At 49.1% G+C, this 21,547-nt stretch overlaps 1 protein-coding gene across 1 annotated transcript in view; it reads right to left on the bottom strand.

Moving 5' to 3' along the window:
* Window positions 1-21,547, bottom strand: part of CBARP (CACN subunit beta associated regulatory protein) — a 132,728-nt gene that overhangs the window by 59,472 nt on the left and 51,709 nt on the right. The window lies entirely within an intron of this gene.

Here is a 21,547-nt window from a genome sequence, read left to right as displayed (position 1 = left end):
CGGCTGATATCTCCGAGGAGGAAGTATGTAAAGCCATTTCTACCTTGAAAGGCAATAAGGCACCGGGACCTGATGGTTTTGATGGCTCCTATTACAAAATATTTAAGGAAGAATTAGTGCCTCCACTGACCAGGCTCTTTACCGATCTCAGGCAGGGAGGTCGGCTGGATCCGACCATGGCCCTCGCAACAATCGTACTGATACCCAAACCCGATAAGGACCCACTCGTACCGGAAAACTACAGGCCTATCTCGCTGATCAACCATGATCTTAAGATCTTGGCGAAAATACAAGCAGACAGACTGAATCCGTTACTGACCTCTCTGGTCCACGCCGACCAAGTGGGCTTCATTCCGGACAGACAGCTGTTTGAGAACACTCGGAGGAATATCGATCTGATCTGGCAGCAAGTGACCTCAAAAATACCGACGCTGGTGGTCGCTATTGACGCAGAAAAGGCTTTTGATAGGGTGCGGTGGCAATTTCTGTTCACGGTGCTGAAACACCTGGGGTTCCCGGACGAATTCATAATAACCACGAAGGCCATGTACCACAACGTACAGGCACAAGTGCGGATCACAGGAGCCCCTATGACGCCATTTCGGCTGTTTAACGGAACAAGACAGGGTTGCCCACTCTCCCCCTCCTATTTGTGCTGGCTCTGGAACCTCTGCTCCAAGCTATAAGGCACCATCCAAACATACAGGGAGCACGGGTGGGAGATAGTGATTTCACCGTATCGGCGTACGCCGATGACATCCTCCTTACCATTACCAACCCTCTGGATTCAATGGCTGCTCTACAAGAAGTCATCAGTGAGTATGGCGCGACGTCGGGTTATAAGGCCAACATGGGCAAGACCAGTGCAATGCCGATTCATTTGCCAGATACCGCCGTTCACCGCATTCGAGAGACCTACGGCCTTAAAATAGAAAGAGACGACCTGAAGTATTTGGGTATACAACTTACGGCTGACCCTCTACGCCTATACCCAGCAAATTATGACCCCATGCTTCGAACATTGACCAGAGACCTGGAGAAGTGGACGGACAAGCCTATTTCCTGGATCGGACGGATTAACTCGGTTAAAATGAACGTCCTCCCACGTTTCCTGTTTTTATTCCAAGCCTTGCCGATCCGAGTTACAAAAACCCAACTGATACCGTTACAAAGATCAATCGGTGCATTTATATGGCAGAATAGGAGACATAGGATATCTAGCCAGGTCCTCTACAGACGTAAGGATAGAGGGGGACTGGGCCTACCAAACATCTATTTTTACTATCTGGCAGCCCAGTTGACCCAGGTTGCGATGTGGCACTCGTCGACAGAGGAGAGGCGATGGGTGGAAATAGAATCCAAGATGACGGGGTGGGATGTCCCCCACTTTACCATGTGGGTCCCGAAGGAATACAGGCCTCCGACACGGGCACTTTGCCCGTCCATCCAAAATTCACTCCGCATTTGGGACGAGAACAATCGCAAATACGGACTGGCATCTTCCCCCTCCCCCTTAACCCCGATACTCTGGAATAGGGAATTTCCACCGGGTATGGCTCCTAGAGATTTTCGGAATCTGGAGGGAATAGGGTTACGGCGGATTCACCAACTTTACCACAATGGGCAGATAGTCCTCTTTGACGACCTTCAACGTGATTCCCACTTAACACCAACAGACTTCTTTCGCTATCTTCAGATTCGTGATTTCGCTAAAAAAAAACCACATAAAGGGAGCTGCGCAAACAGGGTTGACTTTCTATGAGAAGCTATGCCGAGAGGGATCCATCCCTAAGGGTATGATAACACTCTTGTACGCCCACCTTAGCACGGAGAACAAAGAATGGGGCCGTCTGGCCTACGCCGACCAGTGGGAGGCGGATCTGGGGGAGGTTCTGGAAGGAGTGGACTGGCAGGACATATGGGAGGCTAACAAGAATTCCTCCGTCTGCGTCACTCTCCAAGAACAAACATGGAAGACCATGTTCCGCTGGTATACCACCCCTCTCAAACTATATAAGATGCACAAACTGGATACAGATGATTGCTAGAGGGGATGTGGTAACCGGGGTACATATCTCCACATGTGGTGGGATTGTCTGAAACTACGTAGCTTCTGGAAGGCAGTTGAAGACCTATTGACACAGACCTTTAACAAACCCCTACTACTAGATCCGTGGGTATACTTACTGAACAGATCCCTTGACGGATGGACCAAACGGGAGCAGACTTTGGTACACAAACTAACCCTTGGGGCTAGACTTACTATTGCCACAGCTTGGCTCTCTCCTGAAGGTCCGGAGATCTCAGGCGTGATATCAAGGATCCGAGACTGCCGATTGATGGACGACCTGACAGCACGGGTGAAGGGTACGACAGAGAAGTTCATAAAACTTTGGGAGCACTGGGATAATAGTGTAGCAGGATCTGCGTAAATGGACCATATCAGCCAGGAAGATAGGGTATGGGGGGGCCTTGTGTTTTTTCCGGTCCCGCGATATCCCTGGCTGGTCGTCCCGCTCTCGCCGTGTCCCGGTTCCGACACCTCACCTCTTCCTCACTTCTCTCTCCCTGCACTTTTTACTCTTTTTCTTCTACGACCACCCCTGTTTCTCGGTTTCCGGGTTTCGGGGGTAGGTCTTTCTTTTTATCGAAGGTCTTATTCTCTTTGGTTCCTCATTTTGCCTGTCTAACCAACATCTCCTCAGATGCGATCAGTGTGATAAGGGACGGTGGAGACTTGGTATTCTCCGGATACCTTTTTCCTGACAGGTCCCTTATAGGACAAATTGTAAATGCCTGAGACTTATAAACTACCTCCAATTAGAGTCAGTTGACTGAGATGACCTGTACGGGGAAGCTCGGGGTGGTTTTGCATTTGCTATAAGTTGACATCTTGTATCACCACCGTTGGCTACTGCTAACCGGACACGTTACCTTGTGTTCCTGGTCCTTTAATCGAATCGAAATCGGAAGACGAAAGCCAAAACGTATAGCATAATACCAAATCCCCGATGGGGAGCAGGTGCCATGGAACTTCGGGATAGGCGTGTCTAGGGGACAGATGTCGACTAAGATTGTTTTCTTAAGATTGCTCTCTTACACTAAGGCTTCTGTGCAGGACACACAATCGTACCGTTCCTGTTATGACACCCTCGGGCAACAGTGAGGAATTTAAATACTGATGCTGTATAAACAATATAAAACCCTCGATGGGGGGCAAGTTGTATAGAATTTCCAAGGTGGCTTGTACTATGTGCTGTTTTTGCATTATTGCATTTACAAAACTGTTCGTGTGTATTTTGGCTTCTGCGCAAGCCTTCAAGTTGTATGATTCTTGCCTTAACTATCGTGTGCAAAAATAAAGAATAAAAAAAAATATATATATTGCCCGCTTTAAAATCTAAAAAAAAAAAAAAAAAAAAAAATAATAATATAAAATTAAAGAACTAATCACATGCCATACGAAAAAAGTTATTTATGCACTTAGATATCCGGGTAACCTCATGTATGTAGGCAAAACCAAATGCCCCATCCATACAATAATTGAATAACATACATGAAACATTAGAAAAGGGTATGAAAAACACAATGTATCCTTGCACTGTAAAACACATCATAAAAACAACCCACGTCTGTTAGAATTTTTTGGGATTCAAAAGGTGTGTACTAACTGGAGAGATGGTGACATAATGAAAGATTTAGGACAAACAGAGATGAGGTGGTTTTTTAATTTGGACACTTTGACCCGTCGTGGTCTCAGTGTGGATTTCGAACCATGTCATTTTCTATATTTTTTATATTTTTTATTATTTATTTTTGTTGTGAAAGGTATAACAACAACACTTGCGCTGCCATGAAAGGCATGTCATTAAAAAAACAGCACATTATTTTATAGTGGGAAAAGGAGAAATGCAGGCTAGTGTGTCGCTTAAGTACAGGAGTGTTGCATAGCCTGTTATGTTACCTGCTATCGCCTCCTATGAAAGAGTAGGTAGGTGTAGTTAGTGACGTTTTGAGGCGGTATAGGCCTTATGCCTCTTGGCTTAGTAGGGAGGAGGTCAATGTGGGTCTACATGTACAAGAGGTTAGCACCCACGGGGTGACACGATGGCACAAATGTAAGATCAGAGGGAGGGGGGGTTGTGTTAAGAGGTGTAACCCTCAATCCAGCAGATGGGGGAAATTATGTATCAGCGGATATCGTACTTAGTGTTAGGGTTCATACAAGATTAATGTAAAACATAATTTAAACTGTGAAACAAACAATTATACGCAAAATGGAGCTAAAACTGTTATGAGTTGAAGAGGTACTGAGAACTAATGAGTGTTTCAGGAGATAGCTGCCAAAGCACAGTTGCACCGTTTGGCAGCTGGCACAAATGAGTGAACCTTAGCTGGGTCCCAGGTGTGTGGTTTGCGGTGCTTGGGTTGTTGGTAACGCACCCTCTGGTGTCGTGGTCAGTTCCAGTTGCTGTAGGGTGCTTTTAATTTCCGAGGCCTCTTGGACTTTTAGATTCCCTGAGTCCCGAGGTATCAGCAAACATTTTGGGGTACCCCATTTGTAAGGTATGTTGTGTCATATCAATTCCATTGTCAGCGGTTTTAAGGACCTGTGCCACTCCAGTGTTGCTCTGGATAGGTCTGGATAAAACGTTAGCGTGTGTCCTTTGAAGTCATATGGTGATTTATTCTGCAATGCTGTTAGGAACGCTTGCCTATCCAGCCCATTTTGAAATCGGACGATGACATCCCTGTTCCCTTCGGTGGAGCGTGATGTAGGCGCTGGGAGTCTGAAGCATCCATCCAGGGCCATCATTTTGGCCTGCTTGGCTGAGAAGAGGTGTGACTAGTTTGAGTAGTTGAGGGATTTCGACTATGCCGATCTGCTCTGGTATGACACTTATCTTAAAATCTTTCCACCTCCTGAGGTCTTCCATCACTGCCATGCGGCTCTGAGTCTGGGCCTGTTCATGCCGCATCTCAAGTAGCTCTTGTTCCATGTTATTTAGGCGGGCCTCATGAGTGGCCGTGGTTATCTCTGCGTCGTGGAGGCGCTTCGACACTCCGCTAATCTCCTCCTTGAAGTAGTTAATATCAGCAGCTGGATTACGGCGGAGGTCGTCCAGCAGGGCCTTCAAAGTTCCCTCCGTCACCGGTGAGCCCTCTGACCGCTTTGCAGGTAAATCAGCTCTTGGTCTTCTAGAAATGGTGGCCAGCTCCTCCATGTCTGGGAGGGATGTTTCGCTGAATGAGGAATACAGCCCATCAGAGAAAGGCGCCATGACAGGCTTCACTGCTGCTTGCAGCCTTCTCAGGAGGTCTCCGATGTCGGTGGTTGTTGTTATTCTATCCACTTTATATTTCTTTGTTTTCCGCCCCATCGTTAGTGGGAATGATTCCTCTCTCTTGGCGGTCAGGTGCCGTGTTGGAAAGGCAAGTATTAGGGCTTTATTTGCAGAACGTCTCTCTCGTTATGCGTCCAGACAGTTTGGCAGCTGGCTCCACCCCCCCCCATTCCTCCCCATTTTTATTTTTTTATTTTTTTAGAATTCTTTTTTGTGGTTGTGCAGGTGATAACAATCATGCTTGTGATGCCACAATATCATTAAGAAGTATTTCAAAGTGGGCGGGGTCAAGCCGCTGAACTGCTCAGTCGCAGGTTCCCTGAGCTCCTGACTCCTGAAGCCTAAAATGTGGAAAATAAACGCTAACCAAGCGATAAGCAGACTGCAGACAGGGGAAAGGCACTCTGGAGAGAGGGCTGCCTGACCCCACGACAGACAAGTTGAAGCTCTGGTTGATCCAGCGACCTCCCGCGGATCGCGGCCTAGCTGAGCAAAGGACGGGGCGGACGACTGCTGCCCTGCCCCACTGCCACAGGCTGCTGCGGGCACAGACATGTCCCCCTACCTCTCTGGACCAGCGGGGGTTATCCCGGTCCCCACTGGCTGCCTCACCTATCCTCAACTCCAGCGAGTGGTGATGACGGCATGGGCCGGGACCACCATGCGCTCCCACAAAATGGCGGACGGACACACAGGACTGCACTTGTCTGAACCACCAAACATCTCAACCCTACATGCCAGCCTAGAACAAAGGCTCGACGAGCTCTTCCTCCGCTTCTGGGCAAAGCTTGAAGCCCGAACTGAACCCACACGTACGCAGAGCCGGGGGAGCCAACAAGGGGGTAAGGGGCAGCTGGCACAGGTACACCCTCCGGGCACTCAAAACCCACGACCCAAGACCACAAGCAGACAGGGCCCACCCGGGCTGAGGGCCAACAGGGGGAAACATCCCTCGCTCTGGCCACCACCACAGAAAGCTCCCCGTCACAAGAGGCGCAAGCACACCGGGGGCTTCTGGCGCACCCTACACGGGAAAGACCTGGACTCAGACAAGAGCCCCAGAGTCTGTGGCCATTTCAAGAGGGGCCCGGGGCAGGAGGGCCACCTCGAAGCATGCAGACCCAGCCCCCCCTCAGGTATACACTCACCTGTTCCCGATTACTGGGGTAGGGTGAACACCTCAACCCAAGCTCAGGACTGATACACTGCTGCCAGTCATAAGCAATACCCACCACCACAAATATACTCGCTTCCTGACCCGTTCCTTTGACCGTCGGACAGCACCTTACAGCCAGCGGAAAACAGGGACGCTTGATACTGAAGATCCAGCATGTAGGACTTTGTGCTTACCCAGGGAGGAGTCGTCCGTCACAAGCCATACAGGTCTCAAAGACTGTGATTGCAGCTCCAGTGGGAATTTAACCCTGTTCGTATACTGTTTAAGCATGATTAATACTCTTACGTAAAGCTATTTGACTAAGCTATGTTACACATACTTCATAAAGCATTTTCCGCATAAACTTTAACATAACTACTTATTCTAAAAGGTGCACGATAGAAATAACAACTTGCAGCAGCATTTGATGTCTAGCTAATATAATGTTAAATTGAATGCTCATCCAGGCTGTGTTAGCACTGTAAGCCAGATTAGCAACGTCTCAACCCAGTGGCGTACATACCAGGGTCGCAGGGGTCGCGGCTGCGACCGGGCCCGGCCCACCAGGGGGCCCGGCCGCCCCTGCGACCCGGTATGTACGCTCTGGGCCAGCCTCTTCTCCTGGGGGGCCCAGGAGCCGGCCACCTCCGGGCCCCCCGAGGCTGGCCCTGCTTACACCCGGCGGCCGGCTGGTGCGCGAGGGAGCACTCTCCCCTGAGTGCTTCCTCTTCAGCTCCCTCGCGCACCGCACTGATACGAGCCGGAAGATGACGTCATCTTCCGGCGCCGGTATCAGTACGCGGCGCGCGAGGGAGCTGAAGAGGAAGCACTCAGGGGAGAGTGCTCCCTCGCGCGCCCGCAGGACCAGCCAGCCCGCCGGGTGACCGCCCCCCCCCCCAGGAGCCCAGCAGCACCACTGGACCCCAGGGAATCCCCTCAGCACTCCAAAAGGTAAGGAGGCTGGGGGGATTAAATTAAAAAAAAACATGTGTGAGTGTTAGTGTGTGTGAGTGTTAGTGTGTGAGTGTGTTAGTGTGTGTGTGTTAGTGTGTGTGAGTGTTAGTGTGTGTGTGTGTGTGTTAGTGTTAGTGTGTGTGTGTTAGTGTGTGTGTGTTAGTGTGTGTGTGTTAGTGTGTGAGTGTTAGTGTGTGTGAGTGTGAGTGTTAGTGTGTGTGTGTGTTAGTGTGTGTGTGTTAGTGTGTGTGTGTTAGTGTGTGTGTGAGTGAGTGTTAGTGTGTGTGTGTGTGTGTGAGTGAGTGTTAGTGTGTGTGTGTTAGTGTGTGTGAGCGTGTGTGTGTGTTAGTGTGTGAGCGTTAGTGTGTGTGTGTGTGTTAGTGTGAGTGTTGGTGTTTGTGTTAGAGTGTGTGTCTGCTAGTGAGTGTCAGTGAGTGTGTTACTGTGTGTGTCTGTTACTGAGTGTGTGTGTGTTAGTGAGTCTGTTTGATGTCTGTTAGTGAGTGTGTGTTTGTCAGTGAGAGTGTATGTTTTGTAAGTGAGTGTGTATGTATGTCTGCCGCTGAGTGTGTCTTTGTCAGTAAATGTGTGTGTCTGTTAGCTAGTGTGTATGCATTTGTTCGTGAGAGTGTGTGTGTGTCTTCAGCACTTACCTTTCTCCAGCGCCGGACTCCCATGGCGCTGGGGATCCCTCCGCCTCTCAGCTCCGAATGCGCATGCACGGCAAGAGCCGCGCACGCATTCAAACCGCCCATAGGAAAGCATTACTCAATGCTTTCCTATGGACGTTCAGTGTCTTAAAATGGCGGAAGCGCCTCTAGCGGCTGTCAGTGAGACAGCCACTAGAGGCTGGATTAACCCTCAGTGAAACATAACAGTTTCTCTGAAACTGCTATGCTTTCAGCTGCAGGGTTAAAACTAGAGGGACCTGACACCCAGACCACTTCATTGAGCTGATGTGATCTGGGTGTCTGTAGTGGTCCTTTAAGTGTGTGTGCATCTGCATGCAGTGGCGTACATACCGCGGTCGCAACCCCTGCGACCAGGTGCCCGCCGCCATGTGTTGCTGCCCCGGCCCGCGCAGAGTAAGCGCGAGGGGGGGGGCCCACGGATCAATTTTCGCACCGGGGCCCCATGGGTCATGTGTACGCCACTGTCTCAACCCCTACACTTAATCATATGTAATTTCATATTGTATTTTTCTACTTAACCTTAAACCGCACCTTTACTGATAAGCGGAACTGGTGAAACCACCAGACACACGACAATAATATTTATATATAAAACTGTGCAGTGCCTCCTAATGCCTAACTACTGTAACACTACGTCTGCATAACTGCTTACTCCAGCTGTTGTGGCATTGTAAGCCTGATGTGTTATCACCTTGCACAAATAAAATAAAGAATTAAAAAAAAAAAGTAGTAGTATGACACATATGAGTATTAGATCATTATAACATGTCTAACTATAAAGTAAGGTGTAAGCTGATCATAAACAAGCTAGGTGGTAGTTCGATTTAGAACGTTTATGCAAACATGCTGTACAAACTAGACATGTCGGTAGTTGGTAAATAAATGATTAGGGTAGTAACCATGCTAAACTATGCTGGCATTTAAATAAGAATAAGTGGACAAACAAATAGCAATTTCAATGTCCAACAAGATGTGTAACCCCTGGGGACTAATATCTTGGAGATACTGAGAAGAAACTAACATTGGCATCAATTACAGTGAGTCAGGGATAATAAGCTATTAATCTGGTACCATGAGTTGCCTTGTGTAAGAGGTGAGTCCCGTATCAGAGTCTGTGGATCATGGAGCAGGCTTCCAGGGTCACAGTACTGCGCAGTCATCCCATACCCTTGCGGGGCTGAAGTCCCAAGCTGGTGTACAGAGCAGCAGAGCAAAGCCCAGATAAGGAGCTGTCCCAGCTCCAGATTTGCCGGCTAGCAGGCACTGACTTCGCAGAGGTTTGAGGTCTGGCACGGTTCAGGCTCATCTCCAGTGTGGTAAGACGATGGGCTCTATGGGTCAGTCGTGTGGATCCCATGCCTTGCATCCCGGCATTTGCTTGCTTGGAGCCGTCGGTGTGCAGCCTTTGAAGCTTAAAAAGGCGGCGTGCACTGGGGTCTGAAGCCTGTGAGGGCCTCACAGCTGTGCGCACCAGGGGACGAGCAGGCTTCCCACTCTGTGTGGCTCTTGCAATAGGCTCCTTTACTTGCTGCTGCCAGGCTTCCCCTTCTCCTGCCTGTTGTTAACTTTGGTGTTTGAGAGTCTGCGCTGCAGGTTCAGCCAAAAGCGCCGAAAGATTTCGTCGAGTCTCCTCAGGGAGTCTGCTGTGAACTCATGTGGTGCCCGTCACTTGAGGTCTTCGCCATGAGGCTGCAAGGGACAGATCTCCACCATTTTGGAGTGCCAAGTGAGGCAGTGTGGCCTGAATAACATAGTAGGTTTGAGCAAAGTCTCTAAGTCGCTTGAGAGGGACCGGGGCTGGGGGGTGGGGGGGGCAGGGTAGGAGTGCCACTAGCTCAGTCCCTGGCCCGGAGCACAAGAAGATCGGTCGCTGGAGTTTGTAAAGGGATACAAGTAAGAAGATTCCTGTTGCTACCTTAAAGGCACAGAAAGCCAATATGTTCAGAGCGATAATGTCCAAAAGGCTCTTTAATTGTGAGCATCCCCTTTTAAAAACGTACTTTTATTTATTCAAATTGTAAACACCATTATATATTTTATTTGTTTTTTTCACGGTATATGTATGAAATCATTTTATGCCGTATGGGTAAACTCTGATTTTCTAGCGCTGCACTATACATTGTTGTGTCAGAAAGGGGTATTATCACATAAACCCCATTTTAGCACATTGTATTTTTTGTTCACTATTGGATTTCTGGGTAAATAGGAGAACGCATAGAGTGCTATAGCTGCTATTAAAAATAAAACCATTTATAGTATTATATTACAGCACCCGAGCACCCACATAAAAACATTAACCTATAAAAAAAAAAAGCCCTTCATCAATGAGAAGCAGGCTTAGGTTTGCAAAAACATAGACGACTGTAGTAATGACATCTTATCTAATGAGTCCAATTTTCAGCATTGCCCAACACCTGGCCATCTAATAGTTAGATAGAGACCTGGAGAGGCATATAAGCCACAGCGTCATTCACTGTGAAATTTGGTGGATGAGATCGGTGAAGATCTAGGGGGGCATTAGCAAGACTGGAATAAGGCAGGTTCATCTTTGTTAACCATGCATGAAGCAAGACACGTACAAGGTTATCTTGGAAGAAAACTTCCTTCTGCTCTGAGGGATTGTTTTTTTCCAGCAGGACAATGCTCCATGCCACACAGCCAGGTCAATCAAGGTATGGATGGAGGACTACCAGATCGAGACCCTGTCATGGCCAGCTTAATCTCCAGACCTGAACCCATTAAAAACCTATGGAATGTGATTGAGAGGAAGATGGATGGTCACAAGCCATCAAACAAAGCTGAGCTACTTGAATTTTTGCACCAGTAATGGCATAAAGTCTCCCACCAGCAATCTGAATGACTGGTGGAGACCAAGACGCATGAAAGCTGTGAAGAAAAATCAGGGTTATTTCACCAAATATTGATTTCTGAACATGTTTTCTTTGGATTTTTGAAGGTCTGAAAAACTGCCTCTTTTTTTAATAAATGCTCAAAATTGCAATATATTTATTTGGAATTTGGGAGAAAAACATTTCTGTAGTTAACAGAAAAAAACAAAAATGTTTATTTTACTCAAATACATACATATAAATAGTAAAACCAGAGAAACAAATAATTTTGCAGTGGTTTCTTAATTTTTTCCAGAGCTCTTTGGATGTATTTTCTGTAGCTTATAGAATGTAAAATAGAGCTAAAATACACAGTATATTAGACTTTCGGGAATGCATTAAAACATTCAAAACTGCATGTATTTTCTTTTTTCTTTGAATTGTAATATTCCTTAGCAGATCAAAGACATATATAGAAAGTATAAAATTACCCAATGACATAAACAAGGTAATATTTGGAGTTAGAGCTCTCTCTACTGGTGATACCAGTCTGAGCAGTGGATGGAAACAGCTGGCGCAGGAAGAAAAACAGGTTGAGAATTGTCAGAAATTCAAAGTGAATTTCTAATCTTAGACCAAAATAGCTGAACTGGAAGCATAAAGGACTGAGGATTTTTCCAGTTCAGTTATTTTAGCCTTAAATTTAAATGTTGGCCTTAAATTCATGACAATTCTCACTTAAGTAATAATTGTAAACCATTCCAAATCTCACAGGGTGATTCACAAAGATCTGATGTTTTGGGTTAATCTGTGGGAATTTTGAGAAAGAAATTAGAGATAATCCACTATAATTAAGCATCCTTCATATTTTTATTGAAATCTCTATGAATTAGCTTTTATTACCCCAATACTTCACCAAGATTTCACCATTCTGGGCACTGTAACAACTTAATCCAATAAAGTTGTTATGGTGTCTGGAGGTCCTAGACCCCAATCCAAATGGGGCAAAACCATCCGGCTGCATATGGGGCCATGTGGATGGCATAATCCGGACATTGTTGATTCAAATATTGTGTTTTATACTCCGCCTCGTATAGACTGTAAACTCGTTTGAGCAGGGTCTTCTTCAAACTATCATTCCTGTAAGTTTTCTTGTAATTATTCTATTTATAGTTAAATCCCCCCCTCTTATAATATTGTAAAGCGCTATGGATTCTGTTGGCGCTATATAAATGACAATAATAATAATAATAATAATAATGGAATTCATCCAGATTTTTGCAATTCAGCCCTGAATTTGGTCTGGATTTCAGCTAAACGCCGCTGGAATTAAAAGCAGATGTGGAAACTTAAACTCCTGGCCTACATAAATAAAACAATAAAGAACAAAAAACTATTTGCCCACTGGCAGCACTAGCAAATAGTTAAAAACCCTTGGCATGGCGTGAGGGTTAATTATATGGTGGCTGAAATTAAATATATAAAAATCCTCTGGGGTCAGTAAGACCTTCATATTACTAAAATGGAGGTTGCAAACATCCATATGCCCCAAGCTGCCATGTGATGGGGGGGGGGGGGGGGGGGAGCATACCAAGAGCCGTATTAACATAGGGGCTGATGGAGCTGCAGCTCCAAGCCCAGGCCCAGGCCCATGGAATAGGCCCAATTAAAAAGAAAAAAAAAGTTAAACTTTTTTTTTTACACACTACCACCTGGTATTTTAAGGCGCAGACGGTATTTGAGGCTGCCTGGCCGTGATGGTATTGCAGTAATACCGGCAATACAAATGCCGGTATTTTTCTCAGTATAAATGGAGATTACTCTGCAATACCAGCACCAGCCAGTAGGGGTCACTGTGTATGGAGAGAGGCATGGATAGGAAGTTACAGCATATCCCTGCCTCTCTCTAATCACTGATCCGCAGGGGAGCAGCTACACAGCACAGAGAGTCCAGACAGCAGCTTCCAGCCTGCAGAGACAGACTACAGTTCAGGTATGTGAAGGATGGGGGGAAAGGCGGCAGGAAGACATGGGGACACTGGGAGATGTGGGGACACTGAGACACTGTGAGACATGGGGACGCTGAGACACATGGGGACGCTGTGAGACATACGGAGACACATTGGGACATGGAGACACTAGGGACACAGTGTCTCCATGTCTCCAAGTTTCCCCTAGTCTCCCAGTGTCCTTTAGTCTCCCAGTGTCTGTGTCTCTCAGTGTCCCCATGTCTCCGAGTGTCCCCAAATGCCTGTGTCCCCATGTCTCCCAGTGTCCACATGTCTCCCAGCCAGTGTCTCAGTGTCCCCATGTCTCCCAGTATCACTATGTCTCCCAGTCAGTGTCCCTAGTGTCTCAGTGTCCCCATGTCTCACAGTGTCTGTGTCCCCATGTCTCTGTGCCCCCAAATGTCTCAGTGTCCCCATGTCTATGTCCACAAGTGCACCCATGTCTCCCAGTGTCCCCATGCCTCTCAGCCAGTGTCCCTAGTGTCTCAGTGTCCCCGTGTCTCCCAGTCAGGGCCAGATTAAGAGCCCAGTGGGCCTGGTGCTGACAATTATGATGGGCCTAATTACAAAATCTTATTGACCAAAAACACTAAAACAGTCCTTCCTCCTAAGCGTCATGTATCTGATGGAGATCGTGCTGGAGGGAATCTCATAGGATGCCGCTATGAGAAAACACATACCCTATGCTAATCTCACGCTTTCAGGTAAACCCATACCCCCTAACAGCAGTGTCCAGTAAAGCAGGAAGTCTGTGGATGGGGTAAAAGGGTGGGTCACTGACACAAATCACATAACCAGAACTGCCGAAAGGGACAAACATACACAAAAAGGGTGCATTTCTGTGTCCCCTTTTCTCCCAGTCCCTTAGTGTCTGTGTCCCCATGTATCCCAGTGCCCCCATGTCACTGAGACACTAGGGGACATTGAGAGACATTGCGACAATGGGAGACCTGGGGACACTGAGATACTAGGGAACACTGGGAGACATGGGGACACTGGGTGACTTTGAGACACAAGGGGGCACTGGGTTACTTTGAGACATGCGGGGACACTTGGAGACATGGGGCACTGAGACAATGTGATACATAGGGGACACTGTGATATATAGGGGACACTGGAGACTTGATAAAGACCTGGGTACAGGTCAAAACATTGCGGTGTCCAATAAACCTGTTTAAATCTATCACAGTGAGTGCCTGAGATTTTTTTCTTTTATACTTGGGGACACTGAGACACTAGGGGGCGCTGTGAGACATGGGGACACTGGGAGACTAGGGGATTCTGAGAGACTAGAGGACACTGAGACACTAAGGACACTGAGACACTACGGACACTAAGAGACACCAGGGACACTGGGAGAGATGGGGCACTGAGACACTCTGAAACATAGGGGACACTGTCCCAAATTCGGATCGAGTTGAGTATAGCTGGACAAGTTATCCGTATCGCAGGTCTATGTTCCTTGGGAACCCACATCGTAAACTGGGGGACATCCACCCCCACCATCATAGACTCAATGTCCACCCACCTTCTCTCTTCCGGCGGGAAGTGCCACATGGCCACCTGCGTCAATTGAGCCACGAGATAGTAGAAATATAGATTCGGGAGGCCCAACCTTCCCCACACAGACAGACAGTCACACATACACACAGACACAGGCAGACAGTCACACATACACACAGGCAGACAGTCACACACACACACACACACACACACACACGCAGACAGTTACCCACACACATATAGAGGCAGACAGTCACACACACACAGGCAGACAGTCTCACACACACACACACACAGACAGTCACACACACACACACACACAGGCAGACAGTCACACACACACACACAGGCAGCCAGACACACAGGCAGACAGTCACACACACACACACACACACACACACACACACAGACAGTCACACATACACACAGGCAGACAGTCACACATACACACAGGCAGACAGTCACACACACACACACACACAGGCAGACAGTCACACACACACACACATATAGAGGCAGACAGTCACAAACACACACACACACAGGCAGACAGTCACACACACACACACAGACACTCACACACACACAGGCAGACAATCACACATAGTTATATCGATTCATTATGGAGGTGAAAGTAGTGTAGCTCCTGGATTCTGGTTGTTGGGGAAGCAGGGACTCCTTCCTGCTTCCCACGCAGCAATTACCTGGATCTTCGAGCCCCGCCCCTGCCTCCGCCGCACGCTAAGCCCCCACAATGTTTTTTTTTGTTTGTTTTTTTTTTGTGAATATATTTTTATTCGTTTTTAAGTATTTCAAAAGTCAAACCAACAGGGTGGACTCGCAGGTCCACTCAGAAAGAAATGTTTTACAGTCATACAAGACATCCATAAGTTTACAAGTGGCAACCATAGCGGACTCGCAGGTCCTCATCGTTCCGTGATATGATAGATATGGCTTCAGGTTCCTAGTGTGAGTATTATACCCGTAGCTAGTGATCACCTTGGTGGTCTCGTTTGGGGTTTCCCCTGTTATGGGTAGGTGCCTCATTCCATGTGAGGAGGAAGGAGATATACCGAGTGTCTCCTCTCTTTGGGTTTTCTGGTGGCTATGGTTATATTAGCCGGTGTACATCCCGTGGACCTTTTTCGTTGTCCAGCTATCTCTTGTAAGTGGTCTCTTAGTATGTGGTCTCGGGATTGTCGATCTGTTTCTCTCCTCCCCTCTAATACTAAGGTGTTGGGGCACCCCTTTCGTCGTTTGGCTACATCCCTGTGCCTAATATATCCTGTGAGCCGTGCTTGGGCCTGTCTGTCCGCGGTGGCTCGCCACTTTCTCTTATCGTTTGCGCGCTCCCGCCCTCTGGCCCGCGGGGGAAGGGGGGGGGAGGGGGCGAAGGGAGGGAATAAAAGGGGGAGGGAGGGGGGATGGGAATGCCGTATCTCTCCAGTTTCGTCAGCAGTCTAGTCTGTGTGTGCATGGTTAGTTTAGCATGTCCTGGAAGTCCGGGCGTCCGGTAGTCAAGATCCAGTGCGTCCATATCGTCTGGTATGTCTGAGTCCTCCCCTCTGCCATTAGGGAAAGCTCTTCCAGTGCCCTGAGTTCCTCCATGCGTTGGTACCATGTTCCTATCGAGGGTGCGGACTGTTTTTTCTAATATATGGGGATGAGACTTTTAGCCACATTGAGTATTCTAATTGTGAGGGACTTCTTATATGTTGACGCTTTTATTGTGGTATGATGGATAAGGAATGTAGCAGGGTCTTTTAGCGGTGGTGTGTCTGTGAATCTCTTAATGATTTTGTGTATGTTTTCCCAGTATGGTTGAATGAGTGGACATTCCCACCATATGTGGAGGTAAGTACCCATTTGGCTGTTGCATCTCCAGCATGTGTCGTCCGTCGTGGGGTCGTACATGTGTGTTTGGTATGGGGTGCGGTACCAGAGTGTCAGTATTTTGTAAGCCGTCTCCTGTGTCCCGCTGGATGGTGCGCAGTGTAGTGTGAGAGTGCATATCTTGTCCCATTGGGCCGGAGTGAAAGTTGTTCCTAGCGCTACTTCCCATTTTCCCATGAAGCTCGGGGGTGGCTGTCTCTTCATTCGCCTGAGTATGTCATAGAGTGCGGAGAGGCCTTTTGCAAGGGGGTCTGGTTCCATGCATATTCCCTCAAATGCTGTCAGTGGCCTGGTGGTGTTGTGTATTTGGAGTAATGGTTGTGTGAACATTTGCAATTGCCGGTATCTGAACTGTAGCATGAATGGGTTGTTTGAGTTTCCTGTTATGTCTTCGAGGGACTTGAGGTGGCCGTTGGCAGTCGCGTGGCATAGTCTCGGGGTCTCACGTCCCAGGAGACGTGTCAACGTCTTTGGTTCCTCTCCCGGGGGGAAGGCCTCGTTGTGGGTCAACGGGAGTAGTGGGGATGGTGTGGTGGTGAGTGACAGCAGTGTGGCCACCTTATGCCACACTTGTAAAGTCGCTCTGATGAGGGGGTGTGGGACCGCCAGTCGTCTGGCCTGTTGGTGGTCTAACCAGGGGAGGATCGAGATGGGTCTGCCTACTTGTGCTGCCTCTACAGCTTTCCAGGGTTTGGTCACTCCTGGTTTAGTCCATTCTACTATCCGTTGGATATGCGAGGCATTGTAGTACCCTTTAAAATCTGGGAGGGCTAGCCCTCCTTTTTCTTTTGGCAGTGTGAGTGTGTCGTGTTTTATCCTAGCTTTTAGTTTCTGCCAGGCGAACTTAAGGGTCATAGTTCTTAGTGATACAAAGAAGGTCTCCGGGATGGCGCAGGGAACAGCTTGGAACAGGTACAACACCCGTGGCAAGATATTCATTTTAAGAACCCCTACCCTTCCGAACCACATATTGCGTTATACGCGCTTTCTTATCTACAAGTGCCCTGTCCGTTGTGTGTGGGTCTAGTGTATATAGGTCAGCATAATAGGTCCGTATGGCGTCAGCCATGTCCTGTGGCAAGCTCTGGGTCTTCCCCTGTTTGTCCCTGATTTTAGGGATGTATGCCGTTGCTCTTTTTTTGGCAATCATGTGGGCAAGGAGTGCGCCGCATTTGTTGGCGTTGGTATAGAAAAATGCCTTGGTGCGCAGATAGGCCCTATGGTAGTTGGCGTTGAGAATAGAGGAGAGCTCCCTGCGGAGGACCGTCAGTTGTGCCCTGTCAGCCGGGAGGTGGGTCTGTTTATGTTTGTCCTCCACTGTCCGTATATCAGTCAGTAGGGTAGTGAGTCTGGCGGCTTTAGCTTTTTTAAGGGCGGCTCCCTTCGCTATGAAGTGTCCCCTCATTACACATTTGTGTGCTTCCCATAGGCAGAAGGGCGTGACGTCAGGTGTGTCATTGTCTGTGAAATATTGTGCCAGCCTCGTTTCGGCCTCTGTCTTCACTACTAGGTCGTTAAGGAGAGAGTCGTTGAGCCTCCAGTTGTTGCAAGTGGGTCTAAATAGTGGGGATGTCAATGTCATCAGGACCGGGGCATGGTCAGACCAGGACGCTGTGCCGATAGCAGTCAGTCGGATGTCTGTCAAGTGGTAATGTGGCATTAGAAAATAGTCTATCCTTGAATATGTCCCATTAGGTGTCGAGTAAAAGGTGTAGTCCCGGTCCTCTGGGTGTGTCGCCCTCCAGCAGTCTACGAGTCGGTGGTCACGTAAGGTCTTGTCAATGTCCTGTAGGATATGGTGGGGCAGCGTCGAGGTGCCTGTGGATGTGTCTACAGTCGTTTTCAGGGCTACATTCAAGTCTCCACCAACTATCAGGCATCCCGTGGCAAATTTTTCTATGGTCCTGGTGGTGGAGCGTAGGAAAAGGTGTTGGCGTCTGTTAGGGGCATAGAGGCATACAAATGTGTAGGGTCGGTCAGCTATCAGTCCCTTAACGCAGATGTAACGTCCCTGTTTGTCGCTGAGGCAGTCAGTGAGGGCGAAGTGCAGTGATTTATGTATCAGTATCGCTGTGCCCTTGGTCTTCCCTTCCGGGTTATTACTGAGGAAGCATTGGGTATATTGTTGGTCCGTGAGTTTTGGGGCGTGACCCTCCTTAAAGTGTGTTTCTTGAATTAGCACTACATGTGCTCTCTGACTGTGGAAGTGGCGTAGTGCATTAGAACGTTTTTCTGGTACGTTCAGGCCTTTAGCGTTGATGGAAAGGAGGTTAATCTCCGCCCTTGTGTGTGCGGGTTGTGTGTACATCGTCTGAATACAACTGGGTGTGGCTCTTGGAGGGTGAGCCCGGGTGCTTGCCGCGCAGCTGGTGTGGGGGTTAGGTCCCCCCCCTCTCCCCCGGGGGCCCGCCGGGCGAGAGCCGTTTATCTTGGAAAGAATCAAAATTAACCAGAAACAATTAACAAGAAACCAAACTGTAACTAAGTAAGGTAAAGGTGTGGGCTAGGTAGGAGTCGGCCTGGCCGTACCAGTCGGCCCAGCCGAGTCCCCCCGCCGTGAACTGTACATCCCCGTCCGGTGGGAGCGTGGCCTATCTACTTGTCGTCTCCTATGTTCTATCTCCGTCTCTCAATTGGGGGCAGGAATATTGTGTGGTAGTGAAGTGTGCCCTACCAGAGGGCGGTGTGTGGGAGAGTGTGTCCTAACTGGAGTCATCTGTGCCCTCCGTCGTTACCCGCCTGGGAGATCGTCCGGCTAGCCTCTCTCTGTCAGGTATGTCTGTTTGGGTGGGGTGGGGCCCTCACGGGGTGGGGGTTCTTATGTAATTTAGGCATCTAGCATGACCTGTATGGCTTGTGTGGGTCAGTATGATATCGCGTGCCGACCAATCTCCCTATCCTCCCGTGTCCCGGCCTCCTGAGCCGTCTGCCTTGCAAGGGTGGTTTTTGTCGAGTGGGAGGTTCCCATTGGTGCTACCCCCGTGGGCCCCGGGTGTCAATCTATTGTGCTACCCTCCCTGGTCTACCTTGGAGAATAGGAAACTTCGTTGTTTCACGTTATCAGAGGGGGCCTACGGGTATGGGGACTGACCCTCTGGGACCCTCAAATCTGTGTGCTCATATCCAAGTGGTGACCTCTCTACTGGCCCTGTTGGGCTTCAACTCCGGGGGGGGATTTACTCCCATACCAACCTTCTCCCTCCCGCCAGTCCCCCCTCCCCAAATTGTTAACATCCTTATTTAGCCTTTCCACGGCCACCATAGTCCCGGTCAGGGAGAGCCCGTTCATTAGTCCAAGTTCCCATCGTGCCTCCGCTGGCCCCCTCCCCCATACCCCATCCCCGGCTGCCCTCCCAATGGTCTCAGCGAAATTTGAAATGTATGACCCATGTGCAGAGTACGTGTCTATGTGGGGCTTAGAGCCCAGGTGTGTGTGATCATATTTACGTGTCCTGTGTGGCCCCTCTTGTCGTCAGATTCGCTCCACATGGCTAGCGGGTCGCACCGGCTGGTCTCACTGTTTCCATCGGATTTCTTGGTCGTCGCTGTGGCTGTGGCTGTCCCCGCGGTGGTGGCGGTGGGTTAATATAGTAGTCCAGCGGGTCCGGCCAGCGCAGATTAAGTGGGGGCAGGTGGAGTTCCTCCGTGAGGTCCTGCAGGTCCTGTGCTGTGCGGACCTGTCTGGGGCCGCCCGTTGTGGTGGCGATTAGTCCTGTCGGGAAGGTCCATCTGTATCTGATCTTCTGTGCCGCCAGGGCTCTGGTGAGTGGTTTCAGAGCTCTGCGGTACCCCAGTGTGGCCGGGCAAAGGTCTGGAAATAGCTGAAGTTGGTGACCGTCGTGCATAATCTCTCCTTTGTTGCGTGCTTCGTGCAGTATCTCTTCTTTCAGCGCATATATCTCCAGGCAGCATATCACATCACGTGGGGGGGCTTCTGGCGGGCCTCTGGGTCTCAGCGCTCTGTGGGCCCTGACAAATGCAATAGGGGTCTCCCCGGCGCGTCCCAGAAAGCCATTGAATATGGACGTGAGCAGATCTATTAATTGGGCGGCAGTTTCATCCCCCTCAGGTAGGCCCCGGATCCGTAGATTATTTCTGCGGCCCCTATTGTCCAAATCCTCTATGTGCCGTGCCATGGCCTGCATTTGGGTCCTTTGTTGCGTCTGGGTCACTGCCTGTGCTGCCTGTGCTGCTGTGAAGTGGTCATGGTCTGCCTCTATTTGGGCCATGCGGTCTGCAATCCCCTGCATGTCCGACCTCATTAGTTGGAGGTCTGCCCTGATGGAGGTTTGGAGGGCTGTGGTGGCATCTGCCAAGTCTGCTCGTGTTGGCAGTGCCTTCAGCAGGCTTACCCAGTCCGGCGGTGGGTCCGTCACGTGGTCATCCCTCTCTGGGGAGTAAGATGCTGGAGTGGAGGCGTCTGACAGCGTGCAGGCCTCAGATGCCGCCTGGGAGTTCGGGTCCGGTGTCGCGGCCAGGAACTGCCGCATAGAGGTGTGCAGCATGGCCTGGCGTGTCCCTGAGGGTTTGGGGGTGCTCCCCTGTTTGGAATTTTTCCCCATTTCTAGGTAGGGCTGCGGCTTTCTCGCGGTTTGCGGGCGAGGACGGAGGAGCTAGAAAGTTATGCGGCCATTTCGTCCGCCAGGCCACGCCCCCCTGTTTGTTTGTTTTTTATCCCAGCTGGAGAATAATGAAATCCTCCACCCGGGTAGCCGGCAATGTGTGAGCTGTGTCTGGCGCATGGCGCTCCCTGCTCCATGGCGCCCTGTGCGGCTGCACAGCTCACACACCCCTAAGGCCGGCCCTGTCTCTAGCGCATCCTCACTTACCGACCCAATTCGTTTTACATCTGAGTCATAAGAACGAAACCCGGTCGGTAAGTGAGGACTGTCTGTATCTAAAAATAGCTTGCAAAAGCTGCCGTTCTCTTGTCTATTGCCTTTGCCAGTCCTCTTCTTTTTCTCCAGCCCAGAGTTTTTTGTAGGACCTGTTTGATTGACAGTCAGGGGGTGTAATAAGGTTAATTTATAAAAGTGCAAATTTCTATTTAAATCTGCACTTTCCGTGAAATGAAAAAAAGAGGACAAACTCTTCACACATAAAGCATTTCAGCAACCTGAAGTGCTCTAGGGGTCTGAAGTATCCCCTTAAAGTGTATATTTTGGTC

Source organism: Pelobates fuscus, chromosome 5 (assembly GCF_036172605.1).
Source record: "Pelobates fuscus isolate aPelFus1 chromosome 5, aPelFus1.pri, whole genome shotgun sequence".
In the NCBI taxonomy this organism is placed as follows: domain Eukaryota; kingdom Metazoa; phylum Chordata; class Amphibia; order Anura; family Pelobatidae; genus Pelobates; species Pelobates fuscus.
The sequence above is the reverse complement of the archived record's forward strand: the minus strand, read 5'-3'. Positions and strand labels throughout refer to the sequence as shown.